The sequence below is a fragment of the Hemiscyllium ocellatum genome, chromosome 37 (genome assembly GCF_020745735.1).
Source record: "Hemiscyllium ocellatum isolate sHemOce1 chromosome 37, sHemOce1.pat.X.cur, whole genome shotgun sequence".
NCBI lineage: Eukaryota > Metazoa > Chordata > Chondrichthyes > Orectolobiformes > Hemiscylliidae > Hemiscyllium > Hemiscyllium ocellatum.
In genome coordinates, this window is record NC_083437.1 from 32,103,908 (window position 1) to 32,127,168 (window position 23,261).

Consider the following 23,261-nt stretch of genomic DNA (forward strand, 5'->3'; position numbering starts at 1 on the left):
ACATATACACCCAGATCCTCAACTCTTGAACGACCTTAATTATTTTACCAAGTATTTTATATCGGCTAACCATGTTCTCCAACCAAAATGCAACACCTCACACTTTTTTAGATTAGATTACTTTCAATGTGGAAACAGGCCCTTTGGCCCAACAAGTCTACACCAACCCGCCAAAGCGCAACCCACCCATAGCCCTAACCTAACACTACGGGCAATTTAACATAGCCAATTCACCTGACATGCAGATCTTTGGACTGTGGGAGGAAACTGGAGCACCCAGAAGAAACGCACGCAGACACGGGGAGAACGTGCAAACTCCACACAGTCAGTCGCCTGAGGTGGGAATTGAACCCGAGTCTCTGGCGCTGTGAGGCAGCAGTGCTAACCACTGTGCCACCGTGCTGCCCACAAAGCAAGGAGCAATCTGACAGACCCATTTCACCATAGAATGAAAGATTTATTTCCTTGACTTATCCCGGTGGCTTTCCTTTAAAAGGCTGTTTACAAACCCCAACACTGTGATGGCCGGGAATCGAACCCGGGTCAACTGCTTGGAAGGCAGCTATGCTCACCACTATCCCACCATCACCACTTATTCTGTATTGAACTTTATCTACCACCTATCCGTCCACTCTACCAACGTCTATGATCTTTTGGAGTTCCACACTATCCTTCTAACAGTTTATAATCTGTTCAAGTTCTGTATCATCTTCAAAATTTGAAATACTTCCCTGCACACCAAAATCTACAGCATTAAATATATCAAGAAAAGCAAGAGTGGTGACCCCTATGGATCTCTAATTCAAACCTTTCTGCAGCCTGAAAAATATCTATTGACCACTACGCACTGTTTCTAATAACTCAGCCAATTTTGTATCAATGTTGCAATTGTTCCTTTATTCCTTGAGCTACAACTTTTCTCACAAAACTGGTAGATGGCATTGTACTGAAAGCCTTTGAAACTTTGTGTGCACTACGTCAACAGCATTACCCTAGTTGCCTCTGTTATTTCAAGAAACTCCAACATGTTAGTAAAACACAATTTCTCCCCTAGCTAAACAACTCACTTTTTTTTCCAGGTGATTACTAATTTTATTCAAATAATTGGTTTTAGAAGCTTCCTTACCCCTAAATGATGAGCTGACCAGCGATTGCAAGGCATATCAGTTTTTGAACAGGCAGAATTCCCTAGTCCTCAGGCACTTTCCTGATTCTAGGGAAGACTGTTCAGAAGATTATCAGGAGGCATTACCCATGTAAATAAGGTGTATTTATAGCGTAAGCACTACACCAGTGCTGGGCAATATAATTTCCACATTTCTAAATTAAGGAGTTATTTTGTGAGGTTTTTCTCTAAATGTCATGCAGTGTGTGGATTACTAATACTTCTCAAGTTGATTCTGTGATCTGGTCTCTAGTCTAATGTGTGAGCCTCACGTAGATATCTCTCACATAAATCCAGAATTGGGGAGTGACCGAACTCCAGAGGGAACAATGGTGATGCTTGTGACACAATTCCAGGTCTTCTGGTAACAGTTACTTTTACAAATCTCTTCTCCCACCTCATGCCCTCATTAGATAGAATATCAGGTTTCAAAATCTGTTGTATAAAGTTATGAATGCATCTCGTTAGCAAAACACAAATCGAAATTGCAATCTCACCAAAACCACATTTTCCTAGTGCAGAGTAATACTCTGGCACAGATGCAATTATCATATTACAAATGCAAATTGGAAAGGTTTAAATAGCATAATGTCAGCAAGAAGCAGTGGTTAACACAAATAGCAATCATTAAATTTGCAAGCTTCAGGTGACACATTGTGCATATATATGAAATAGTTCTCATTAAAAATAATTAGAGAAATGTGTAGGAGAGTCCTGCTCATATACAGTATACATCACAATATATTATAGAGAAAAGAAGTTTCAAGTACTAATAGTTTCCTGTACTGTTTTCATGCACATATGTATTTACCACATCAAATCATGCCATCTTGCTGGTCAATTTGCTATGGAGATAATGGATGCCTTGGTGATAATTTTTCAAAGTTCTATGGATTCAATAAATTGAAAGGTAGCAAATGCCATTCCACTATTTAAGAAGGAAGGGAGAAAGAAAACAGGGAATTAAAAACCTATTAGTCTCATATCAATACTACAATCGATTATAAAAGGTATAATATAAATGGATACTTGGATAATAATAATCTGATTGAGCATAGACTGCAAGGATTTGTGAATGAGAAATTATCCTTCGTGAATCTGTTGGGAGTTTTTTTTTGAGGATGCTACGAACACAATTAAGAAAGTGGAATAAGTGAATGTACTGAGGCCTGGATTTTCAGAAAGTTTTTGATAAAGCTTTCCATTGCAGGTTGGTTAGCAAAATTAAAGTACATGTGACAGAAGGTAATGTACTGGCATGGATAAAGCATTGCCTTATAGGCACAAAACAGACAATAAGAATAAATGGATAATTTTCATGTTGCCAGGAGTACAGCAAAATTCAGTTCTTGGGGGCACCAGCTGATCACAATGATTTTGGTGAGGGGACCAGATGTAATATTTTCAAGCTCATCAGAACTAAATGGGAACATGCACCGTGAGGAAGATGCAAAACAATTTCAAGACGATTTGGACAGATGTAGTGAGTGGGCAAGAACATGGCAAATGAAATATATAATGACAAAAATTGAGTTTCTCCACCTTCATAGGAAGATTTTTTTTCTCATTGCTTTTTCAATTCTTCTTTTATTTTACTTATCTCTTGTCGAAAGGCTCGATCATGGCGACAGCTTCAGTGGCTGTGAGTGAAGCCAGTGGCAGCTGTGGGTTTGGCTTCCAGCAGCTTCTGCATCAATGAGGTGGTCCTCATGCTGACTCATGGCTGCTATGGCAGAGGCAGGCTTGAGCCCAGTATGAAAACTTGTGCAATGGCAGTATCTGCATCGGCAAGGTGGGCCAGAAGCAGACTCATGGCGGCAGCAGAATAAAATTTAAGCCGGTATGATACTTTCTGGTATTGGTGGCATCTGAACTGGCAAGGTCCAGCATGGAGTTATAGTGGCAAGAGCATCAGTGGAGGCGAAATGGTGCCGAAAAGTGGCAACTTTTACTCAAGTTTGGAGGGAACTTGTGCCTGGCCACCGAGCACTTAACAAGGAAGATTGTAAAGTTGAACACTTCTTTACTTTTCTGCTTGCATATGAAATGCTTTGTTTTATTTCTCTGTATTTTAAGATGGCGCCAGCAAGTAGCAACACTACGCAATACTTTTCACTTTATTTTGTAACAAAATACACATGGTAATAAATAAATCAAATCATGTTAAGAGATTAGAAAATATCGACATATGAAGGACCTTGGGTATCCTCCATAAATAAGTTAGTGTAATTGAAGAATAAGGTGATCTCATTGAAATTTTACCATCGAATAGGATAGATGTGGATAAGGAAGAGCCATAGCATCCTACAGAATGGAGACAGGCCCTTTGGTCCAAACTGGTCCATGCTGACCAAGATGTCTATCCATGCTAACCCCATTTCCCTGTACTTGCCCCATATCCTTCTGATCCTTTCCTATCCATGTATTTGTACAAATGTCTTTTTAAATGTTATTAATGTATCCGCCTTAACTACTTCCGCTGGCAACTCATTCCATACGCATACCACCCTCTGTGTAAAAAGGTTGCCCCTTAGGTTCCCTTTTATTCCTTCCCCTCTAACCTTAAACTGGTGCCCTCACATCCTCGATTCCCCAATCTGGGAAAAAGACTGAGTGCATTGACCCTATCCATGCCTCTCATGAAATCTTAATCACCTCTATAAAGAACCCCCCTCAGTATCCTACGTTCTAAAGAAAAAAGTCTGAGCTTGTCTAATTTCTCGCTATAACTCAGACAATCGAGTCCAGGCAACATCCTTGTCAGTTTCTTCTGCACTCCTTCCAGTTTAATAAAATCCTTCCTATAACAAAATGACCTAAAATGAACACAATACTCCAAGTGCTGCCTCATGTACATCCTGCATAACTGCAACATAACTTCCCAACTTCTATACTCAATGTCCTGACTAATAAAGGCCAGTGTGCTAAGTCTTCTTCACTGCTCTGTCCATCTGTGACTCCACTTTCAGAGAACTGTGAACATGAATCATAAGATCCCTCTGTTCCACTATACTCAAGGTGCTACCATTCATCATGAACTCCTACTTCGATTTGACTTTCCAAAATTCACACTTCTCTATATCAAACTCCACTTGCCATTTCTTGGTCCACTTCCTCAGCTGATCAAGGTTCTGCTGCAATTTCTGATAACCTTCCTCACTGTCCACGATACCACCTACTTTAGAGTCATCAGTGAATTTACTAATCAAGCCTTGTAAATTCTCATGCAAATCATTGATATAAATAACAAATAATAGTGAGCCCAGCACTGACCCCTGAGGCACTCCACTAGTCACAGGCCTCCAGTCTGACAAGCATCCTTCCACTATTAGCCTCTGCTTCTTACCATCAAGCTAATTTTGTGTTCAATTTTCCAGCTCCATACAATCTAACCTTCAAAAGGAGCCTGATTGTGGAATCTTATCAAAGGTCTTACTGAAATCTATATAAACTATGTCAACTACCCTGCCCACGTTAACCTTCCTGGTCACTTCAAAGAACTCTCACAAATTTGTGAGGCATGATCTCTCACTCAAAACCATGCTGACTACTACTAAGCAAATGCTATCTTTCCAAATGCATGTATATCTTATGTCAGAATCTTCTGAAGTAGCTTACTCACCAGAGATGTTAAGCTTACAGGTCTATAATTCCCAGACTTTTCTTTGTAGCCTTTCTTGAATAATGGCACAACATTCACTACTCTCCAGTATTCTACGACCTCACCCCTGGCTAACGATGATGCAAAAACATCAACTAGGGCACCTGTAATTTCTTCTCTAAACTCTTGCAGTGCTCTTGGATATAACTGGTCAGGATCAGGAGATTTATCCACCTTCATACATTCTAATACATCCATCATCACCTCTACTGTGATGTGGACGGTCCCCAAGCTATCACCACTAACTTCCTCAAATTCTCAAGTCTTCATGTCTTTTTCTACAGTAAATACAGAGGCTAAATATTTATTGAGAACCTCGTCCATCTCCTGTGGTTCTACACATATGTGTTCACTTTGGTCTTTGAGGGTCCCTATTCTCTCATAGTCATTCTTTTTCCTTCAATATACTTAAAGTACCTCTTAGTCTTGGTTGAGAAGATTAGGGTGAATCCTAACTCGTGCCCCCTTTTCACCCCCCTGATTTCCTTCTTCAGTAAACCTCCAGAAATTCCCTTGATCCCAGCTGCTTGTAACTCTTCCACACCTCTTTCTTTTTTCTGGTCAAGTTGTTTGCCCTTGAGGGGAGAACTGAGGGCATAATTTCAAAATAACAGGGAAGCCATTTAGGACAGAACTGAAGCCAATATTTTTACTCAAAGGTTTGAGAATATTTGCAATTGTCTATCCCAGAGAAGTGTGGAGACCTAGGATTGAGCATGTTCAAAATAGAGATTGACGGGTTCCTAAATATCAATGATGTAAAAGTAGGCAGATAATGTTGGGAAAAAAGACATTGAAGTGGATGATGAGCCATGATCATATTGAATCCCCAGAGTTTGGAACCAGGCCTTTCAGACCATCACGCCCCCTTTGAAGAGGATTCCATTCTACCTTATCCATACATTTCCCTTGGCTAACCTACCTGAAATGCACATCTCTGGACACTAAGAACCATTTAGCATGGCCAATCCAGCTAACCAACATGTTTGGACTGTAGGAAGCCAATGCAGACACAGGGAGAATATGTAAACTCCCCACAGACAGGCTGGAATCAAATCCAGGTCCCTTGTGCTGGGAGGCAGCAGTGCTAACCCATAGTGGAAGTTGAATGGTGGAGTAGGCTCAATGGGTTGAATGCTTCTGTGCTCTTAACTGTGGGAGCATTAAGAATCATGGGAAACGTGACAGATGAAAATTCTCTCTTTTCTCAATTCTGATCTGAAGGCAGGGTTTTTACAGTACACATTACGGAAGTCATCCTTCCACCTGTTTCCTATATTCGATCTCCTTTAATTTTCTTTTAAAGTGATATGGGTGATGACATGAAAGTCAATAGATTGGATTTCCAAATTTTAGACTGTTAATATTACCAAATGAGGAGATTATGTCTTGTATGGATCAAAATCAACGCACAAATATGAAAATTTGCCTTTTGCTATATAAAAAAAGAAGTGTAACTGAGGTTGAGGTTACTGAAGGAATATGAATAAGAAAGCATTTTGTGGTTTGCATGAGAAAACAAAGGCTATGGGGGGGAATTATGATGAGGAAGTATACTGTGTTAATTAACACTTTTTTTATTCTGCTCAATGTTCAAGCCTGATTTAGGAGCCCATAACACCACACCCTTAATTGAAATGGCCTTTCATCCCTTGAGTAAATCTGGTCTCTGGGAAACATTAGCACCAACATGACATTATACAGTATTCTAGTCCACCACACGGGCAAAATTTGAGTAGATTTGATGATGTCATAAAAGAATCCTTAATTTTAGAGTACAATATTTCAACACAATAACTTAAACTTATATACTGGCTTTAATGTAGAAAGTAAAGGATTTCCAGGTGCTTCACAGAGGTGAAACAGGCAAAAAATGGATGCTGTTATAAAAAGAGAGTTATGTAGAGAATTGTCTGAAAGCCTGGCAAAAGTTTTAAGCAGAAAGGGGTTTAAAAGATAAAGCAAAAAATATTATGGAGGAAATTCCAAGCATGGTGTGTAAAATGCTGACAATGTAGCTGCTCGTGATGGAGAAAAATATACAAGACCAGAGTCAGAGAAATTAAGAATTTAGAAGTTTGGGGTTGTGGGTTTGAAGGAAATTAAAGGGATAGGAAAGCAAATCCGGGATAAGATTTAAACATAATTGTGAGAATTTTAAATTGACAGTCACAGAGAACTGAAAATCCATGCAGGTCACTAAAGACACTGACACATATAGGGGCAAAAACGATTAATATTAAGAAGAAGGTTGGGAGGCTTTTTGATGGAGAAGAAATTGAGTCAAGACCTTGGCTTTGGGTTAAATAAGAAGGCAAGATTGCAACCAGCCTGGTTCTGACTGAGACAGTGACAGAGTGGGTTGTGGAATTAGTTCCAAGAGTAAAGAGCTTGCGACAGTCTTATCAATGTTTAACTAGAAGAAATTATAGTCATTTCCAATTAGACATCAGACAAGTAGTCTGACAATAAGATGCACTGGAAAGATTAAGAGCAGTAATATGCAAGTAAACCTGTCTGTCATCTGTCTAATTAGAGAAGCTGATTCTACATCACTGGCTGATGTTGCTAACAATGTAAAAGGAGTTAAGGAACAAGGAAAGATCCTTGGAAAAGTAGCAGCGGTAATTATGTTGAGATGAAAAGAGAAGTTCTTGCAGTATATACTTCTGGCTACAATCAGGTAATCCCAGTGAGCTAAAAAATGCAAGGAAATCTTTAAAGAAGGGTGGTGTGTCAAATTACCGAGTAATGAGGAATCACAGGGATAATCTGAAGGGGCATGATTTCTGAATTTAGTTAGCTAAGTTTCAGAGAAACAGTAGCGATCCACAATTGATCGGACAGATTCAAACACAATTATGGGAATGACTGGCATGAATTTGTCAAAGTTAAAAATCACACAACACCAGGTTATAGTCCAACAGGTTTAATTGGAAGCACACAAGCTTTTGGAGTGTCGCTCCTTCATCAGGTGATAGTGGAGGGCTCGATTGTAATACAGAATTTATAGCAAAAACTTAGTGTGATGTAACTGAAATTATATATTGATTATAAATTGATTGTTAAGCCTTTCATCTGTTAGAATACAGTGATAGTTTCACTTCTTTCATGTGGCAATCACAAAACCTTAATTTTAAAAAGTTGCATTTTCGGGTTAGCTGTTAACAATGGTGATAGCTAGACAATATGTTGAAGGTGTTGGCCCCCTGTGGTCTCTGTCTATGCCATGATGTTTAGATTGATTCTAATCTAAAAAGTGAGATAACAGTTCTACATGAATGCATGCAGTTTTTGAACAAAGTACAATGTAACTCTGCAAGTACAAATTAAATCCGTTATCTCACGTTCCGAAAGCTAGCGTGCTTCCAATTAAACCTGTTGGACTATAACCTGGTGTTGTGTGATTTTTAACTTTGTACACCCCAGTCCAACACCGGCATCTCCAAATCATGAATTTGTCAGGATCATTCAGAAACTTTGGTGGGAAAAGAATTGTCGGAAATGCTGTAATAATTTGCAAGGACAATGTGATAAATAATTAAATGAACAAACAATCATGACATCTAGAATGGGATCAGAAAAGGATGTTAGATGACCACTAATTTAGTTAGGATGATATCACGGTGATGGGTTGAAAAGAGAAAAAAAAAGAAGCTCCGAGTCAGGAAGGGAGGAACCCTGGAAAGATAAAACAAAGAACTGCAATGCTAGAAATCTGAAACAAAAACAGAAATTCCTGGAGATACTCAACAGGTCTGGCCTAATCTGTGAAGAGAAAACAAGACTTAACATTTCAGATGGGCCTGCTTTCTCTCCACAGGTGCTTTCAGACCTGTTGAGTTTCTCTAGTAATCCCTGTTTTTGAATCTTGGAAAGATCTGGCTTGATGGGTGAATGAAGGGGGACCACATAGCAAGTATTTTTTTCCTATTTTTCACTCACTGCTTGTCTCTCTGACTTACTGTCTTATTTATTTTAGAACTTCCTAATACAACTAAATAACTTGCTAAATATCTTGATATAAACATGTATGGATTCTAGCTGCAGAATTGTCAGTTAAAGCTTTGGTTCAATGACAATTGACTCAATCTCAATCCTTTTGCAACTCTGTAGGTTCACCCCATATCAGAGCTTTGCCATTCCTCTAATTTTATGCTGTTACTCCAACATAAAGTCACATTTTCTTTGTCTGCCTCTCGATCTATTGCCTGACTAGCCTTGGGCTCTGGCAACTTTCTTAGTTCTCAGTCACAAGGCTCTGGGTTGAAGTCCTTTCAAGCACTTGAGGACAAAAGTCAAAGGTGACACTCAACTGCAATACTGAGGAACTGCTATACTTTTTGAAATGTCTTCTTTCAGATGAGATGTTTAAATGAGACTCCAACTGCCTAATCAGATAAATATAAAAGATCCATTAGCAATATTCTGAACAAAAGCAGCATCCTGATTAATATTTATCTCTCAATCGACATTAAAAACATTTTTATTCTGGTCATTATCACATTGCTGCGTTGAGATTACCTTGGGTTTAAACTGTATGTTTTCCTGCATTACAATTGTGAATACACCATAAAAATACTTAATTGCCTGTAAAATGCTGTAGATATCCTGAAGGTGTAAAAGATTCAAAATTAATCCAAGATCATTCTTTTCTCTTTCACCATTGACATGGGTTAACAATGACTGTGAATACCTTTGAGATGACAGAAACTGTTCAACAATTAAAGTATAGTCTTTTATCAATAATTATAAAAAGACTTCACTGCGGGTGCACGATGTCATTTTCCTCATCATAATCCCTTCTACCACTTCTATTTTTCTTGTTCAAACTACAAATTACTCTTGTATTCATCTTCCTTCAGTTACGTAATTCAGTAACACTTCTTTTTTCACTTTTATAAGCAAAAGACAAATTTTCATACCGGTGCTTTGTTTTTGATCACATACGATACATATGCACCTTATTTGTTAGTATTAGCAGTCCAAAATTTGGAAATTCAATCTTTTGACTTTTCTACATCAATACCGCATCACCTTTATACAAATTAAAGATTTGATGATCTTCATCAGAGGTTTCTCTTCCCAAAATCTGTCTGAGCTGATAAGTATTTCCATCATTTTTACTCTTTACTTCAGAGTTCCAGCATTTCATGTTTTGCTTTAGTATTAGAGAATAAAATAGAAATGGATTATAGAAATGTGAAAGGAACACATGTTAATTGTATATTCATTTTGTTTAATTGCAGACAGATCATGGATTTTGACCAGTTATTCTTTTGTGTCTCTGTAGTTAAACACTGGCTGAAACTATGATTGTTAGGTCAGTAGATGCATGTTTATCATTTGTAACTAAATAAATGTTCATAACATAATGAGAAGATTGGCTCCAGTTCTATCCTTTACTGCAGCATAACAGCAGGCAAAAGAATATGAGATTTAAAATGGATTTGACATATGGTTATCAAAACACAAAGTGCCATGCAGCTACCTTTCATTATCCTGTAAAGCATTTTCCCCAATTTAAAGTAGGAAAGATCCATAAGTACCCTGCAGTAGCTGGGATATATGGGAAATGCATAAGAATTAGCTACCTTACAGAAAATGTGGTAATAAAAGTTAGTGAAATACAGATGATTTATAGTAGCAAGCTATTTCTAAAACTACTGTTTCCAAATTCATTAAGAATCTATGCAAGTCAGAAGTTAAATTAAAAGTTCATAAAATAAACAACAGTACCCGACTAATACAGTATTGGCTGCAGATGCAAAAAAGGGAATATTTAGGTAAATGAGTCAAAATATACGTATTCATCGGCAAACAAAGTCTATAAAAAAGACAATGTCAACCATAATGACAAAAAAAAGGATAGGCTCCTCAAAACTTCTTTTAAAGTGAATAACTGGAAATAGAGTATTGGTTAACATTGTTTATCACTGTGCTGTAGTAATGTCAGCTCACAGAAGCAACAAAAAAACTATAGATGGTTACTACAAAAGAAATACTTGTGACAATCCCAGTATTTGAGAGTGACACAGCTTCTATTTAATTGTAAAGTCATACTAGTGATTTTAAAAAAATACTGTGATAAGTAAGAGTAAGTAATATTTTGGAGCAACAAAATCTTACAAGGCTAATTAACAGCGAAACACTAATCTTTTATTGAAATCAAAATATGTACGAAGGTATTTTTCTTAGCACTTGTGTACCTCATGGGGGCTGGGGAGACACAAATCAGGAAATGATGTGTCCTGGTTATGATCTTAAATTTCTCAAATCTTCGCTACTATTTAATTTCTTCAAATTCCTCCAAGGGAACGGATTGATTTTATGTGAAAAATATTGGGTGTCCATTTTTATAATATACAACATAAAACAACTGATAGAACTGTCTATAGTCGAGAGAGTGTGTTGCTGGAAAAACACAGCAGGTCAGGCAGCATCAGAATTGACGTTCTGGGCCCAAAACATTGACTCTCCTGCTTCTCGGATGCTGCCTGATCTGCTGTGCCTTTCCAGCAACACACTCTCGACTCTGATTTCCAGCATGCACAGACCTCACTTTTTCCCAGAAATGTCTATAACCCTTGCGATTGACAGCACACATCTTTCCTGATCCTAAAACTATGTGTGCTTTCCTGCATGCTTTACAGGATGAATCTGCTACTACCCACAGACCAAAAACATAAGCCATTGATTTCAATTAAATTAATGTTTGTGAAGCTTTTAAATACATTCCAATTATACAATAAAATTATTTGCAACATTTCAACAGTGCTGCACCTTTCCTACCAAAAAGAAATTTGTATTAAGGTATATATGTGTGTGTGCGTTAGACCAGTCTATTATAGGTACAAAATGTATACGGTATTGGACCTCTTATTGTTTGAGACCTGCAAACCTGGTTTTCATAGAGTCCTAAGGATGTACAGCAAAGTAACAGACCCTTCAGTACAATTCATGCCGACCAGATATCCTAAATTAATCTGTCCCAATTCGCTGCATTTGGCCCATATGCCTCTAAACCCTGTCTCATCATGCACCCATCCAGATGCCTTTTAAATGTTGTTATTGTACCAATCTCCACCACTTCTTCTGGCAGTTCATTCATACATTCTCCACCCTCTGCATGAAAAAGTTGACCCCCCCCCCTCAGTTCCTTTTAAGTTTATCCCCTCTTACCTTAAACCTATGCCCTCTGATTTTGGACTCCCCTACCCTAGGGAAAAGACCTTGACTACTCACCCTATCCATGTCCTTCATGATTTTACAAACCTCTAAGGTCACTGCTCAACATTCAATACTCCAGGGAAACATAGCCCCAACCTATACACACCTTTCCTACAGCTCAAACCTTCCAATCCCCGGCAACATCCTTGTAACCCTTTCAAGTTTCACACCATCCTTCCCATAGCAGTGAGGCAGAATTGCTCACAATATTCCAAAAGGGGCCTAACCAAGATCTTGTACAGCTGCAGCATGACCTCCCAATTCCTATACTCAATGCTGTGACAAATAAAGGAAAGCATACCAAAGGAGAAAATATTGTTGGGGGGGAAGAAATCAGATTCTTGATGTTGAGAAAACGTATTCCAGATTTTCTCTTTAAGATTTAAAGAGTGGCTTCAGAATCTCACTACTAAGCAGTGACTATGTTATTTCTATGCATTTACATCCGATTATTAGCCCAATTTGCCTCATTTTCATACTACTTCTATTCTCCTCCCCTTTCCTGAGAAATTAGATGGTGTAAATTCCCAATAAGCAAGTCAAAGTGGTTACCTGGTAGTGGCAACTCACTGCATGCTTTTCCAGGCCTTCAACCAACTTTGTCTTCATGATAATCTCTCTCCATGGACACCGTTCCTCCTCCAATCTTTATCCACAAAAACTGATCTTAGCAAGCACAGTCTCACCACACCATTACACTTGTCTTTTTCCAACTGCTTCAATCCTTCACTTTGGAGTTTATGGTCACTTACAACTTGCATGCTTCTGCCAGGTCACTTTATAGGGATGCACACGCTTCTCATGTATCTATACAGGATACATTTTATGGCTCTTCACTTCATTTCTTAGTGCACAGTTACATTGTATTTATTGGAGGCTGCCAGCCTCTATGGCTTCCATTGGTTTTTAGCACACAGGCTCTTTAGGGCCAAGCTGTCATCTTTTGTGACTTGCATTGGTTTTTATTCTGAGAGGCAGAGGCAAGCAGCTTGTCACAGTTGGAAATGCTGAACAGTAAAGGGCATAGATATATCACTGTAAACACGATGCTACATCAATGTCAAACCTACAGCATGCACAGCAGTTTACTTAGCAAACATACTGCATGTGCTTCGAAAAAATGGCCATGTCTAAAAGTCAAAGGAAGCAGTCCTTGATAGGTTTGAGGAGGCTAAAAATCAGTCAAAGGCAAGTTAAATTCTAGTCTATAAGGTCAGCCACGGTAAATCAGGAGTTTGGTAATACCACCGTTGAAGATTGGTGCTGCAAATCAAATGCAGCCACTCTGGCGATTTCAGGTTTGTCAGTCAGGTGTTATGGAGACATTAGTCCAGGTCTGAGCCATTTTCAGTCAGTGTTCTCTTGGAACTTTGGGAATTGATGGTCAGGGGTTTATCAAAATTCAGTATGTATAGTTCTGGAAAAAATTAGAAATTCAAATCTGGGAATGGGTTTTGTTAGACTGACTCCCTGAGTGCAATTTGAGATACAAAAATGGGATCTCAAACTACTGGATAGGACAGGGAACTCCAGAAGGTTATTTTTTCACAGATTAATACTTTGATGCCTATATAGGGAGATTGTGTGGCCAACATTTGCAGGAGAATTCGCAAAGTCATTAACTTTATGACAAATTGGCATATTAATCCCAAGGTCAGAAGGTATCGGAGCAGATTTAGGCCATTTAGCCCATCAAGTCTACTTCGCCATTCGATCATGGCTGATATTCTCCCCACCTCCATTTTCCTGTCGTCACCCCATAACCCCTCAAACCATTACCAGTTAAAAATCTGTCTAGCTCCTCCTTAAATTTACACATTATCCCAGCATCCACCGCACTTTGAGGTAGCCAATTCCACAGATTTACAACCCTTTGGGAGAAGTCATATTTCCTCAACTTTGTTTTAAATTTACTACCCCTCATCCTAGAATGCCCCACAAGCGGAAGAACCTGCTTCACATCTATTTTATCCATACATTTTATCATTGTGAATACCTTAATTTGATCTCCCCTCTTTCTTCTAAATTCCAAAGAGTGTAGGCCCAACCTGTTCAATTTCTCTTCATACAACAAACCTCTTATCTCTGGGATCAATCTAGTGAACCTCCTCTGAACTGCCTCCAATGCCACGACACCTTTCCTCAAATAAGGGGACCAAAACTGTGCACAATACTCCAGGAGCGGTCTCACCAATGATTTGCATATTTGCAACAGTACTTCCTTACCTTCATATTCTATTCCATTAGCATGAAAAGCCAACATTCCATTTGCTTTCTTTATTATCTGCTATACCTGCATGCCAGTTTTCTGTGATTCTTGAATGAGGACACCCAGATCCCTCTGCACCAGAGCATCCTGAAGTCACTCACCATTTAGATAATAGATCACCTTCTCATTTTCTTGGCCAAAATGCACCACCTCACATTTATCCATGTTAAACTCCATCTGCCACATTTTGGTCCATTCTCCTAACTTATCTATATCCATTTGTAAGGTTCTTATTTCCTCATTGCAATTTACCGTCGTGCCTATTTTTGTGTCATCTGCAAATTTGCCTATACAGCCTTGATTAGTTTATGATTAGACTTACAGTGTGGAAACAGGCCCTTCGGCCCAACAAGTCCACACCGACCCGCCGAAGCGCAACCCACCCATACATTTACCCCTTACCTAACACTACGGGCAATTTAGCATGGCCAATTCACCTGACCCACACATCTTTGGACTGTGGGAGGAAACCGGAGCACCCGGAGGAAACCCACGCAGACACGGGGAGAACGTGCAAACTCCACACAGTCTGTCGCCTGAGTCGGGAATTGAACCCAGGTCTACAGGCGCTGTGAGGCAGCAGTGCTAACCACTGTGCCACCGTGCCACCCTTCTATCTCTATGTCTAGTCATCAACGTAAATTGTCAATAGCTGGGTCCAAGAATTAAACCTCTGTGGCATCCCACTGGCTACATCTTGCTATCTCAAAATAAACCATTCAACTCTGTTGTCTGTCTTCGGTCCATCAGCCAGTCGTCTATCTCAGATAATAAATTACCCCAAATCCCATATGATCAAATTTTGTGAATTAACCTTGTGTGTGGTTATCGAGTGCCTTCCGGAAGTCCAGATATACCACATCCATAGGATATAAAGCATTGAATGAAAATGGAGAGGGAAGCCTGGAAGATCATTGACAACACAAGTGTAGGAATACAAAAAGGAATATGAAGGATGGAGGACAAGCATTCTGTGTTTCAGGCAGAGTCTGAGTCACTTATAAGGGCACAAAGGAATCGTGCCACCTTCAGTCCAAAGTAAACTGTAATATCAATACTAAATAGTAACTGCAAGAAATAGGAACAGAACAAGGCGATCATGTCTGTCCGACATTCAATTAGATCGAGGCTGATTTGCTAATCCTCAAAATTACTTTCCCACCTTTCCCCGATAGTTCTTGATTCTCATATTGATTAAAAATCTGTTGATCTTGAGAGTGGAGTTGGGGTTGTCAGTGACTTACTGTTAGAATATCTCTCACTCAAATGAATACTTTGGTACAGCAACATACATTTAAATAAAGTTATATACCTCAGAGTTCTGCACTGAACATGACTTGACTTCCTATTGAAGCCTCCATGATACTGTATTAGGGCATAACAGGACACTTCATTATGACTGCTGTGGGGACTCCAGAGCTCATTATTGAAATTACTTCTCTGACATTCCCCATAGGTTATCTGCTTACACATCTGACGTGGACATTGCTCTAGCTGGAGTCCTTGTGGAGACAAATGCAAAGACAATATTGAAACAGAAAACAATTTCAAAGTCATCAGCAATATTCACCGTTTGCTGCACAGCCACAAAAGGAAATAGGGAGGTGAAGATTGGAGGAAAACAATGCGACTGTGCAATTACGGGCCTGGATCACATTTTCTACAGTTCGGAAACACAATGCAGATGCTGTTGAAGGATGCCCCTAGGCCATCATTAATCAAACTATGGCATCTGCTGGAGTAGGGCTTGAGCTCCCAAGGACTGGGTGGCTATTGTATTCTAGTGGTTGTCAAAGACATGGTTGCCCTAATGTTTTATACCTGTGGCTCATTTCAAGGACAAACTGGGGACCTGTGAGGCAGTGTCCAATCCTCAACCTACAAATGCATTTGGATACTGATGCCATTTTCTCAGTTCACAGCTGTTCATATCATTCCCCCGAGACAAGGAGAGTCATACAATCTGCGCAGTGGGATTCTCCACTATTGCTACTTTCCGCAGGTGAAGGGGGCAATAGACTGCAGACTTGCTTTGAAAATGCCCAAAAACCAACCTTCAGTATAAGTTAACAGAAAAGGCTTCCACCTGAGTAATGTGGAAATTATATGTGAGCACTGAGGCGGAGATTAGATTAGATTACTTACAGTGTGGAAACAGGCTCTTCGGCCCAACAAGTCCACACTCACCCATCAAAGTGCAACCCACCCAGACCTATTCCCCTACATTTACCCCTTCACCTAACACTACGGGCAATTTAGCATCGCCAATTCACCTAACCTGCACATTTTTGGTCTGTGGGAGGAAACCGGAGCACCCGGAGGAAACCCACGCAGGCACGGGGAGAATGTGCAAACTCCACACAGTCAGTCAGTCACCTGAGGCGGGAATTGAACCCGGGTCTCTGGCGTTGTGAGGCAGCAGTGCTAACCACTGTGCCACCGTGCTGCCCACTGATGCCAGATTGTTTAAAAATTCAAATATGGTTTCATTCGATTTATGACATCGGAGTCAAAACAGAAATTGCTGGACAAACATCTGTGGAGAAAAGCAGAGCTCTGAAGAAAGATCACTTGACCCAAAATGTTGACTCTGCTTTCTCTGCACAGATGGTGCCAGACCTGTTGAGTTTCTTCAGCAAATTCTGTTTTGTTTCCAATTTCCAGTATCTCTAGTTCTTTGTTTTGTTTAATACATCTGAGTGTTGCACAGTGACGTCCCTCATGAAAAGCAGCAGGTTGAGAGGAATCTTGAGACATCTCCTTTTGACCTTTCCTTCATCAGTCAGCCTTCGACATTTCAGAGCGCATGTAGATTATGAACCTTGCTGGACAGATTATAACTTGAGAAATGGAGCACTTTGTGCATCTTTCCTGAGTAAACCAGTCCACTTTGAGGGACAGTGAACATGTGAACTGCCCATTGTACAGTGTACAGCAGTGCCCTCCTTATAAAGCTGATAGATGGAAGAAAATAAACCTGGAATTAAGAATCTAATGATTACTATGAATGCATTGCCAATTGTTGGAAAAACCAATCTGGTTCAATTGTTTCCAATGTTCTTTAAAGAAGGAAACAGCCTGGTCTGGCCTACATTTTGACTCCAAACCCACAGCAATGTGGTTAATTCTCCACTGGGCAATTAGGGATAGGCAACAAACACTAGCCAGTGACACCCTCATCCCATGAAAGAATAAAAAAACAAACATTTCCTCCAGAGATGTGTCGAATTATTAACAATTCTATACTCTCACTGGGTGTAAACATGGAAGGTGTCTTCACTCTGCTTTTACGTCAGTGTTGTCTAAATTAGAGTGCAACACCATGGCTGCAGTCACTAGCATCATGGTTCAAGGATCTGACGCTATCTACATCAGCTAAGGAGTCAATTGTTTGAGAGAGGAGCAATATACTTGAACATTATAAATTCTTTCATCCTTGGGATGTCTAAAGAGGCTACTCATCTCTCAGGGAGTGTGATAAATCAAGCAAAAAAGACTCTAGAGACAAAACCTTTTAAAGTCATATAGCATGGAAAAAGACTCATCTCTCTCATCCATGCCAACCACGTATCTAGGTTCATATCTCCCCCAAAGTTTCCTCTCCAAAGGCCTTTTAAATGTTGTAATTGTACTAAATTCAACCACTTTCTCTTGCAGCTCATTCCATACACACACCACCCTAAGTATGAAAAAGCAGCCCTCAGGTCCCTTTTAAATCTTTCCCCTCACACTTCAAACTTATGTCCTCCAGTTTTGGACTCATCTAACCTTGGAAGACGAACTTGGCAATTCACTTTATCTATGCCCCTCATGATTTCATAAATCTCTGTAACATCACCACTCAGCCTATGACACTCCAAGGGGAAAAAAAAATCTTAGCTTATTCAACCTCTTTTTATAACTCAAACTCTCCAATCCTGGCAACATCCTTGTAAATTTTTTCGGCATCCTTTCTAGTTAAACAACATCTTTCCTGTTACAGGGTGAATAGAATTGTACAGTATTCTAAAAGTGGCGTTGCCAATGTCTTGTCCAACCCCAACATGACGTCCCAATTCCTATACTCAATGATTTGACCAATGAAGATAAGCATGTCAAATGCTCTCTTCGCACCTCGGGTAGAGACAAAAACTGCAGAGGCTGGAATCCAAGGTAGACAAGCAAGTGGCTGGAAGAACACAGCAAGCCAGGCAGCATCAAGAGATGGAGAAGTCGATGTTTCAGATATAACCCCTTTTCAGGACTGAAGGGTAGGTGTAAGGGGAGCTGCAGATAAAGGGGATGATTGTGGAGGGGGCAGGATGGTGAAGTGGGGATAGGTGAAGACAGGTAAAGGGTATGACCAACCAGGTCATACCCACTACCTGTCTTCACCTCTCCCCACTTCACCACTCTCCCCCAGCCATCCCCTTTATCTGCACTTCCCCTTACACCAACCCAAAGTCCTGAAGAAGGGTTACATCCAAAAAGTCAACTTTTCCACCTCCTGATGCTGCCTGGCTTGCTGTGTTCTTCCAGGCTCCTGCTTGTCTACCTTCTTCGCCATCTTGTCTACCTACAATGCCACTTTCAAGGAACTATGATCCTGCACCCCTAGGTTCCTCTCTCAACATTCCCAGAGTTAGCTTCCATGTCTTTTGCTACAGTAAGTACTGAGGTGAAATATTTGTGAAGTATTTCACCCATCTCCTGTTGTTCCACACATAGATAGCCTCATTGATCTTTAAAGGCCCTATTCTCTCTCTGGTTACTCTTTTGCTTTTAACATACTTGTAGAATCTCTTAGCTTTGGCAAATAAGACTAAGGAGAATCTTATCTCTGGTTCCCTTTTTGCTGTCCCAATGTCCCTTTTAAGTGTACTTTTACATCTCCTAAACTCCTCCTGGGATTCACTTGATCCAATTGTCTATACCTGACACATGCCTCCTTTTCTTTCTTAACCACAGTCTCAATAGCTCTTGTTATCCAGGGTTTCCTACACCATTCTGCCTTGCTCTTCACACCCACAGGAACATACTGTTGTTACACTCCTGTTATCTCATTATTGAAAGCCTCCCATATGCTAGATTTCTGGTTACCTGCAGACTTGAAAACAGAGTCCACATTACAGAAGATGAGGTGCTGGCACTCTTAAAAAACAAAGTTAGATAAATCGCCAGGACCTGATCAGCTTTATCCCAAGACCATGGTGGGAAGCCAGGAAAGAGATTGCAAGCCTCTTGCAGAGATATTTGTATCATCTACAGCCACATGTGAAATGCAGGAAAACTGGAGGGTCGTTCATGTTGTGCCATTTTTTTAAGAAAGGCTGCAAGGAAAAGCTAGGGAACTATGGACTGTTGAGTCTGAGGTCAGTGGTGGGCAAGTTATTGGATGGCATTCTGAGAGGTAGGATTTACATGTATTTGGAAAAGCAAGGAATGATTAGGGATAGTCATGGCTTGGTGCATGGGAAATCACTTTCAGAGTGCAAGTGTGTATATTATTAAAAGCAAACCAAAGCAAGTTACAATGATGTGACACCTGTGCCATCTATGTGCTCTTAGTAAGTCTTTTTTAAACCTTCCCCTCCCATGAATGAAGTCTTGACTGCCGCAACCGGGGTGAAGGGTTGCTGTTCTGTAGTTCACCTGGAAAACATGAGGCCTTCCCAGGCAGTATTTGAGCTTAGATAAGCCAGGCATGATGAAAGTGTCCTAATGAAATCCAAGGTCACTCTTTCCACTGAAATTTCTGCGGTCTTTGGCATCACAGGCAGGGAAAGTGGAGGGTCTGGACACCTCTGGAATGTCCTGACAAGCAGCTTCTGGGAATACAGTTTGTGGCTCCATCTCCACATGCTAGCACCACCCTGTCTCCCTGAGAAGAATGGCAGCCTGAAATGAATTGTAGTTCCTTACCTCTGACTGGCCTTGCCACTGAAGCTGAGCCTCTATGGAGACAGCTCTGAGGAAGCGTTCCTGGAACCAAAATGTTAACTCTGCTTTCTCTCCACGAATGCTACGAATTTTTCCAGCAATTTCTGTTTTTATTTCTGATTTCCAGCTTTGAGTTCTTTTTTTTTGTAAGGTATTGATAGTGCTGGTAGATACCTCCAACTTTCAACTAAGCTTACTGACTGCTTCGGACAAATATACTGTGCCTATGCATTTTGACAAAGGTATTAGTAACCGAGACTTTGGGATCATATTCTGCCAGGGGAATGATCCCTTGCCTGATTGTTTTCAGTGTCAGAAGCTTGGCTGTTTCTTCCTCAAACAACTAAAGAGATATGTCAATATGTTCACCAGATTATTTTCCCAAGTCTAATCTAAATTGAAAACCCAGAGAATTGCAAGTTGCTTAAGTTAGTGGAGGATGCAGATGAAAGCCTTGTTGGTGTACCTTCTGAAGGTTCAACAGTTTCCTCTTCACAGGTGAAGGAGGAAAATGTATCTCCAGCACTGGTCGCTTTGTGGTAGAGGTTCACCAAAGTGTTCCTGACGCCTGCATAAGAGAAGATAGGGAATTAGTTGTGCAAGTAGGGTCTTGGTGAGAAGTGTTGACTGTGGCAGCATCAAGTGATTGTCAGAGTGTGTGAGGTCGCAGAGAGAAAGTGGGTCAGTTACTCTTACAGAGCACAAATCATTAACGATTATTCTGCATTGCATTTTACCGATGACACAACACTTAAGCAGGCTACTATTTGAGTCCACTTTGGATAGTTCTGGCAGCAGGGCCTCCTTTGTTGGTCAGCAAGAAAAGTGTGATTTTTCTATCCATCAAGATCAGGTCCCTGTCAGCAAACCAAAGAGCTAACTTCCTTTGAGGGCAATGTCTTGAATGTAGAGGCTCAATCACCAAAATGTGAAGGATAGTTCCCGCAATGTCTGAGGTAGTGTGCAGCTGGGCTTTTAAGTATGGTGACAGTCATGTGACTGCGGCAAGATCCTGGCAGTTGCAAATGCTTCAGCCTCTCCATCAGTGCAATCACACGAGAAGGCCACTGAAGAACCCAGATACATAATTAATAAGGACAAATAGGTTACTGTGGATTTTGCTTTTACCAATGTAGGGTGTCCAAATGTGTGATCTTATAAATGATTTGCACAGTATTAGCAATGTCTCCACTTTTTAGACCAGTGTATATGCCCCTTGCATTGCCAAATTATAGCTTGCAAACTATGTATAAACAATTAGGTAAAAACAAGGACTACAGATGCTGGAAACCAGAGTCTTTCCTGCTGAAGGGCTTTTACCCGAAACGTCGATTTTCCTGCTCCTCGGATGCTGCCTGACCTGCTGTGCTTTTCCAGCACCACTCTAATCTAGACTATATATAAACAGTGGCAATCCAGTTCATTGATCCAGGCCATCCAATTCTATTTGTATTTACATGTTTGACTCAAAGTTTTGCCCTGCAAATGTTATACGCTGAAGAGTTTGGAAATGGTTTGATGGTGGATTCATCGTTAAACAACACGTCCAGATCAATCATTATCTGTACCATCAGATCAAAGCTAACAGGAATGTGTGTAAATTTTGCAGCCCTGATGTTCTGTAAATTGCCAGATAAAATCTGACTCAACACATTGGTGCATGTATGCTAGCAACTGGGAGGACATACTTAGAAGACAAATTTTCCTTTTGGAATTCCTCCTCCTGAGGCTGTTAGCATATGGAAAGCTCTCCCACAGAACTTGGCTTTTAGCACATAGCCAGCAAGACAGCAGTTCTCAAAGGGATACATACTTTCAATTAAAGGGGAAGTCACATCAGCAAAATTAGGTTAATTATTTTCAGTGGCACCTCATAAACATGAGGATAAAATTGCTTCCTTGATGCTGTCGAGGTCTTCACCAGAGATGCAAAGAAATATGGCCTTATTTGGACCTGAAGCCAAATTTGCTCTCATGCCTGGCTGTAAATAAAGGACACGATTGCTTAAAACCAGAGTAAGAGGAAAATGTTTCTTCACTTTTGTACCCATTTGTCATGGAACACTTTAACCAAGGGACTATTTCCCCCAGAGTTATCTTTATACTCATTCAGCTTGTCCATCAACTTTCTGTACAGGCTTTTTCCAAAGGGTATGCCAACTTGTTGATGAAGGTGATGTAGACAATTGAAAAACAACAGTGGGGTCAGTAGCGCTGGATTTATAAGACAGTTGCTTCTCATTAGATAAATTAACATAGCTCCTCAAAAATGCAGGCACAAAGTTTAGTGCAGAATGAAGACATTTTAGCTTATACCGGTCCACTGCTGTGCTCATCCATTGCTGGAAAGTTTATCAGACTAGCCTCAGATGACTATTGGTATAACTTTATTTCTGTGCAAGAAAGCAATCAATTCTTGTTTAAAAGGAAGGGCACAATCGAGAACAGAAACCTGACTTTCTTTTCATTCATGGGATGGGGCATCACTGGCTGGGCCACCATTTATTGCTGATCTCTAGTTATCCTTGAGAAGGTGATGATGAGTTGTCTTCTTCAACTGCTGCAGTCCATTTGCTGCAGGAAGACTAACAATGCTGTTAGAGAGGGCGTTCAAGTATTTTGACACAGCAAAATTGAAGAACAGAAAGATATTTCAAAGTCAGGATGGTGTGCATTTGGAGTGGAAATTGCTGATGGTGGTGTTCCCAGGTATTTACTAACTTTGGCCCTCTAGATAGAAGGTATTACCTAAGGACCTTAGTAAATTTCTATTGTGTATTTTGTAGATTGTACAGACTGCTGCTACTGAAGCATGTGAATGTTTGTGGATTTGATGCCAATCAAGTGGGGTGCTTTCCTCTGAATGTTGAGTGTTATTGGAACCTGCACTAATCCAGAAAAGTCAAGAATATTCTATCATACTTTTGACTTATGCCTTGTATTTGGTGTGCAGACATTTCAGACTGAGGAGGTGAATTACCAGTTACAAGATTCTGAGCCTCTGACCTATTCTTGTA

The 23,261-nt window shown here is 40.2% G+C and overlaps 1 non-coding gene across 1 annotated transcript; it reads right to left on the reverse strand.

Annotated features, from left to right (window-relative positions):
• Positions 1 to 517: 517 nt before the first annotated feature.
• trnag-ucc (transfer RNA glycine (anticodon UCC)) lies at positions 518 to 589 on the reverse strand. The gene has a single exon. It is a non-coding gene; the product is annotated as a tRNA-Gly (tRNA).
• Positions 590 to 23,261: the final 22,672 nt, after the last annotated feature.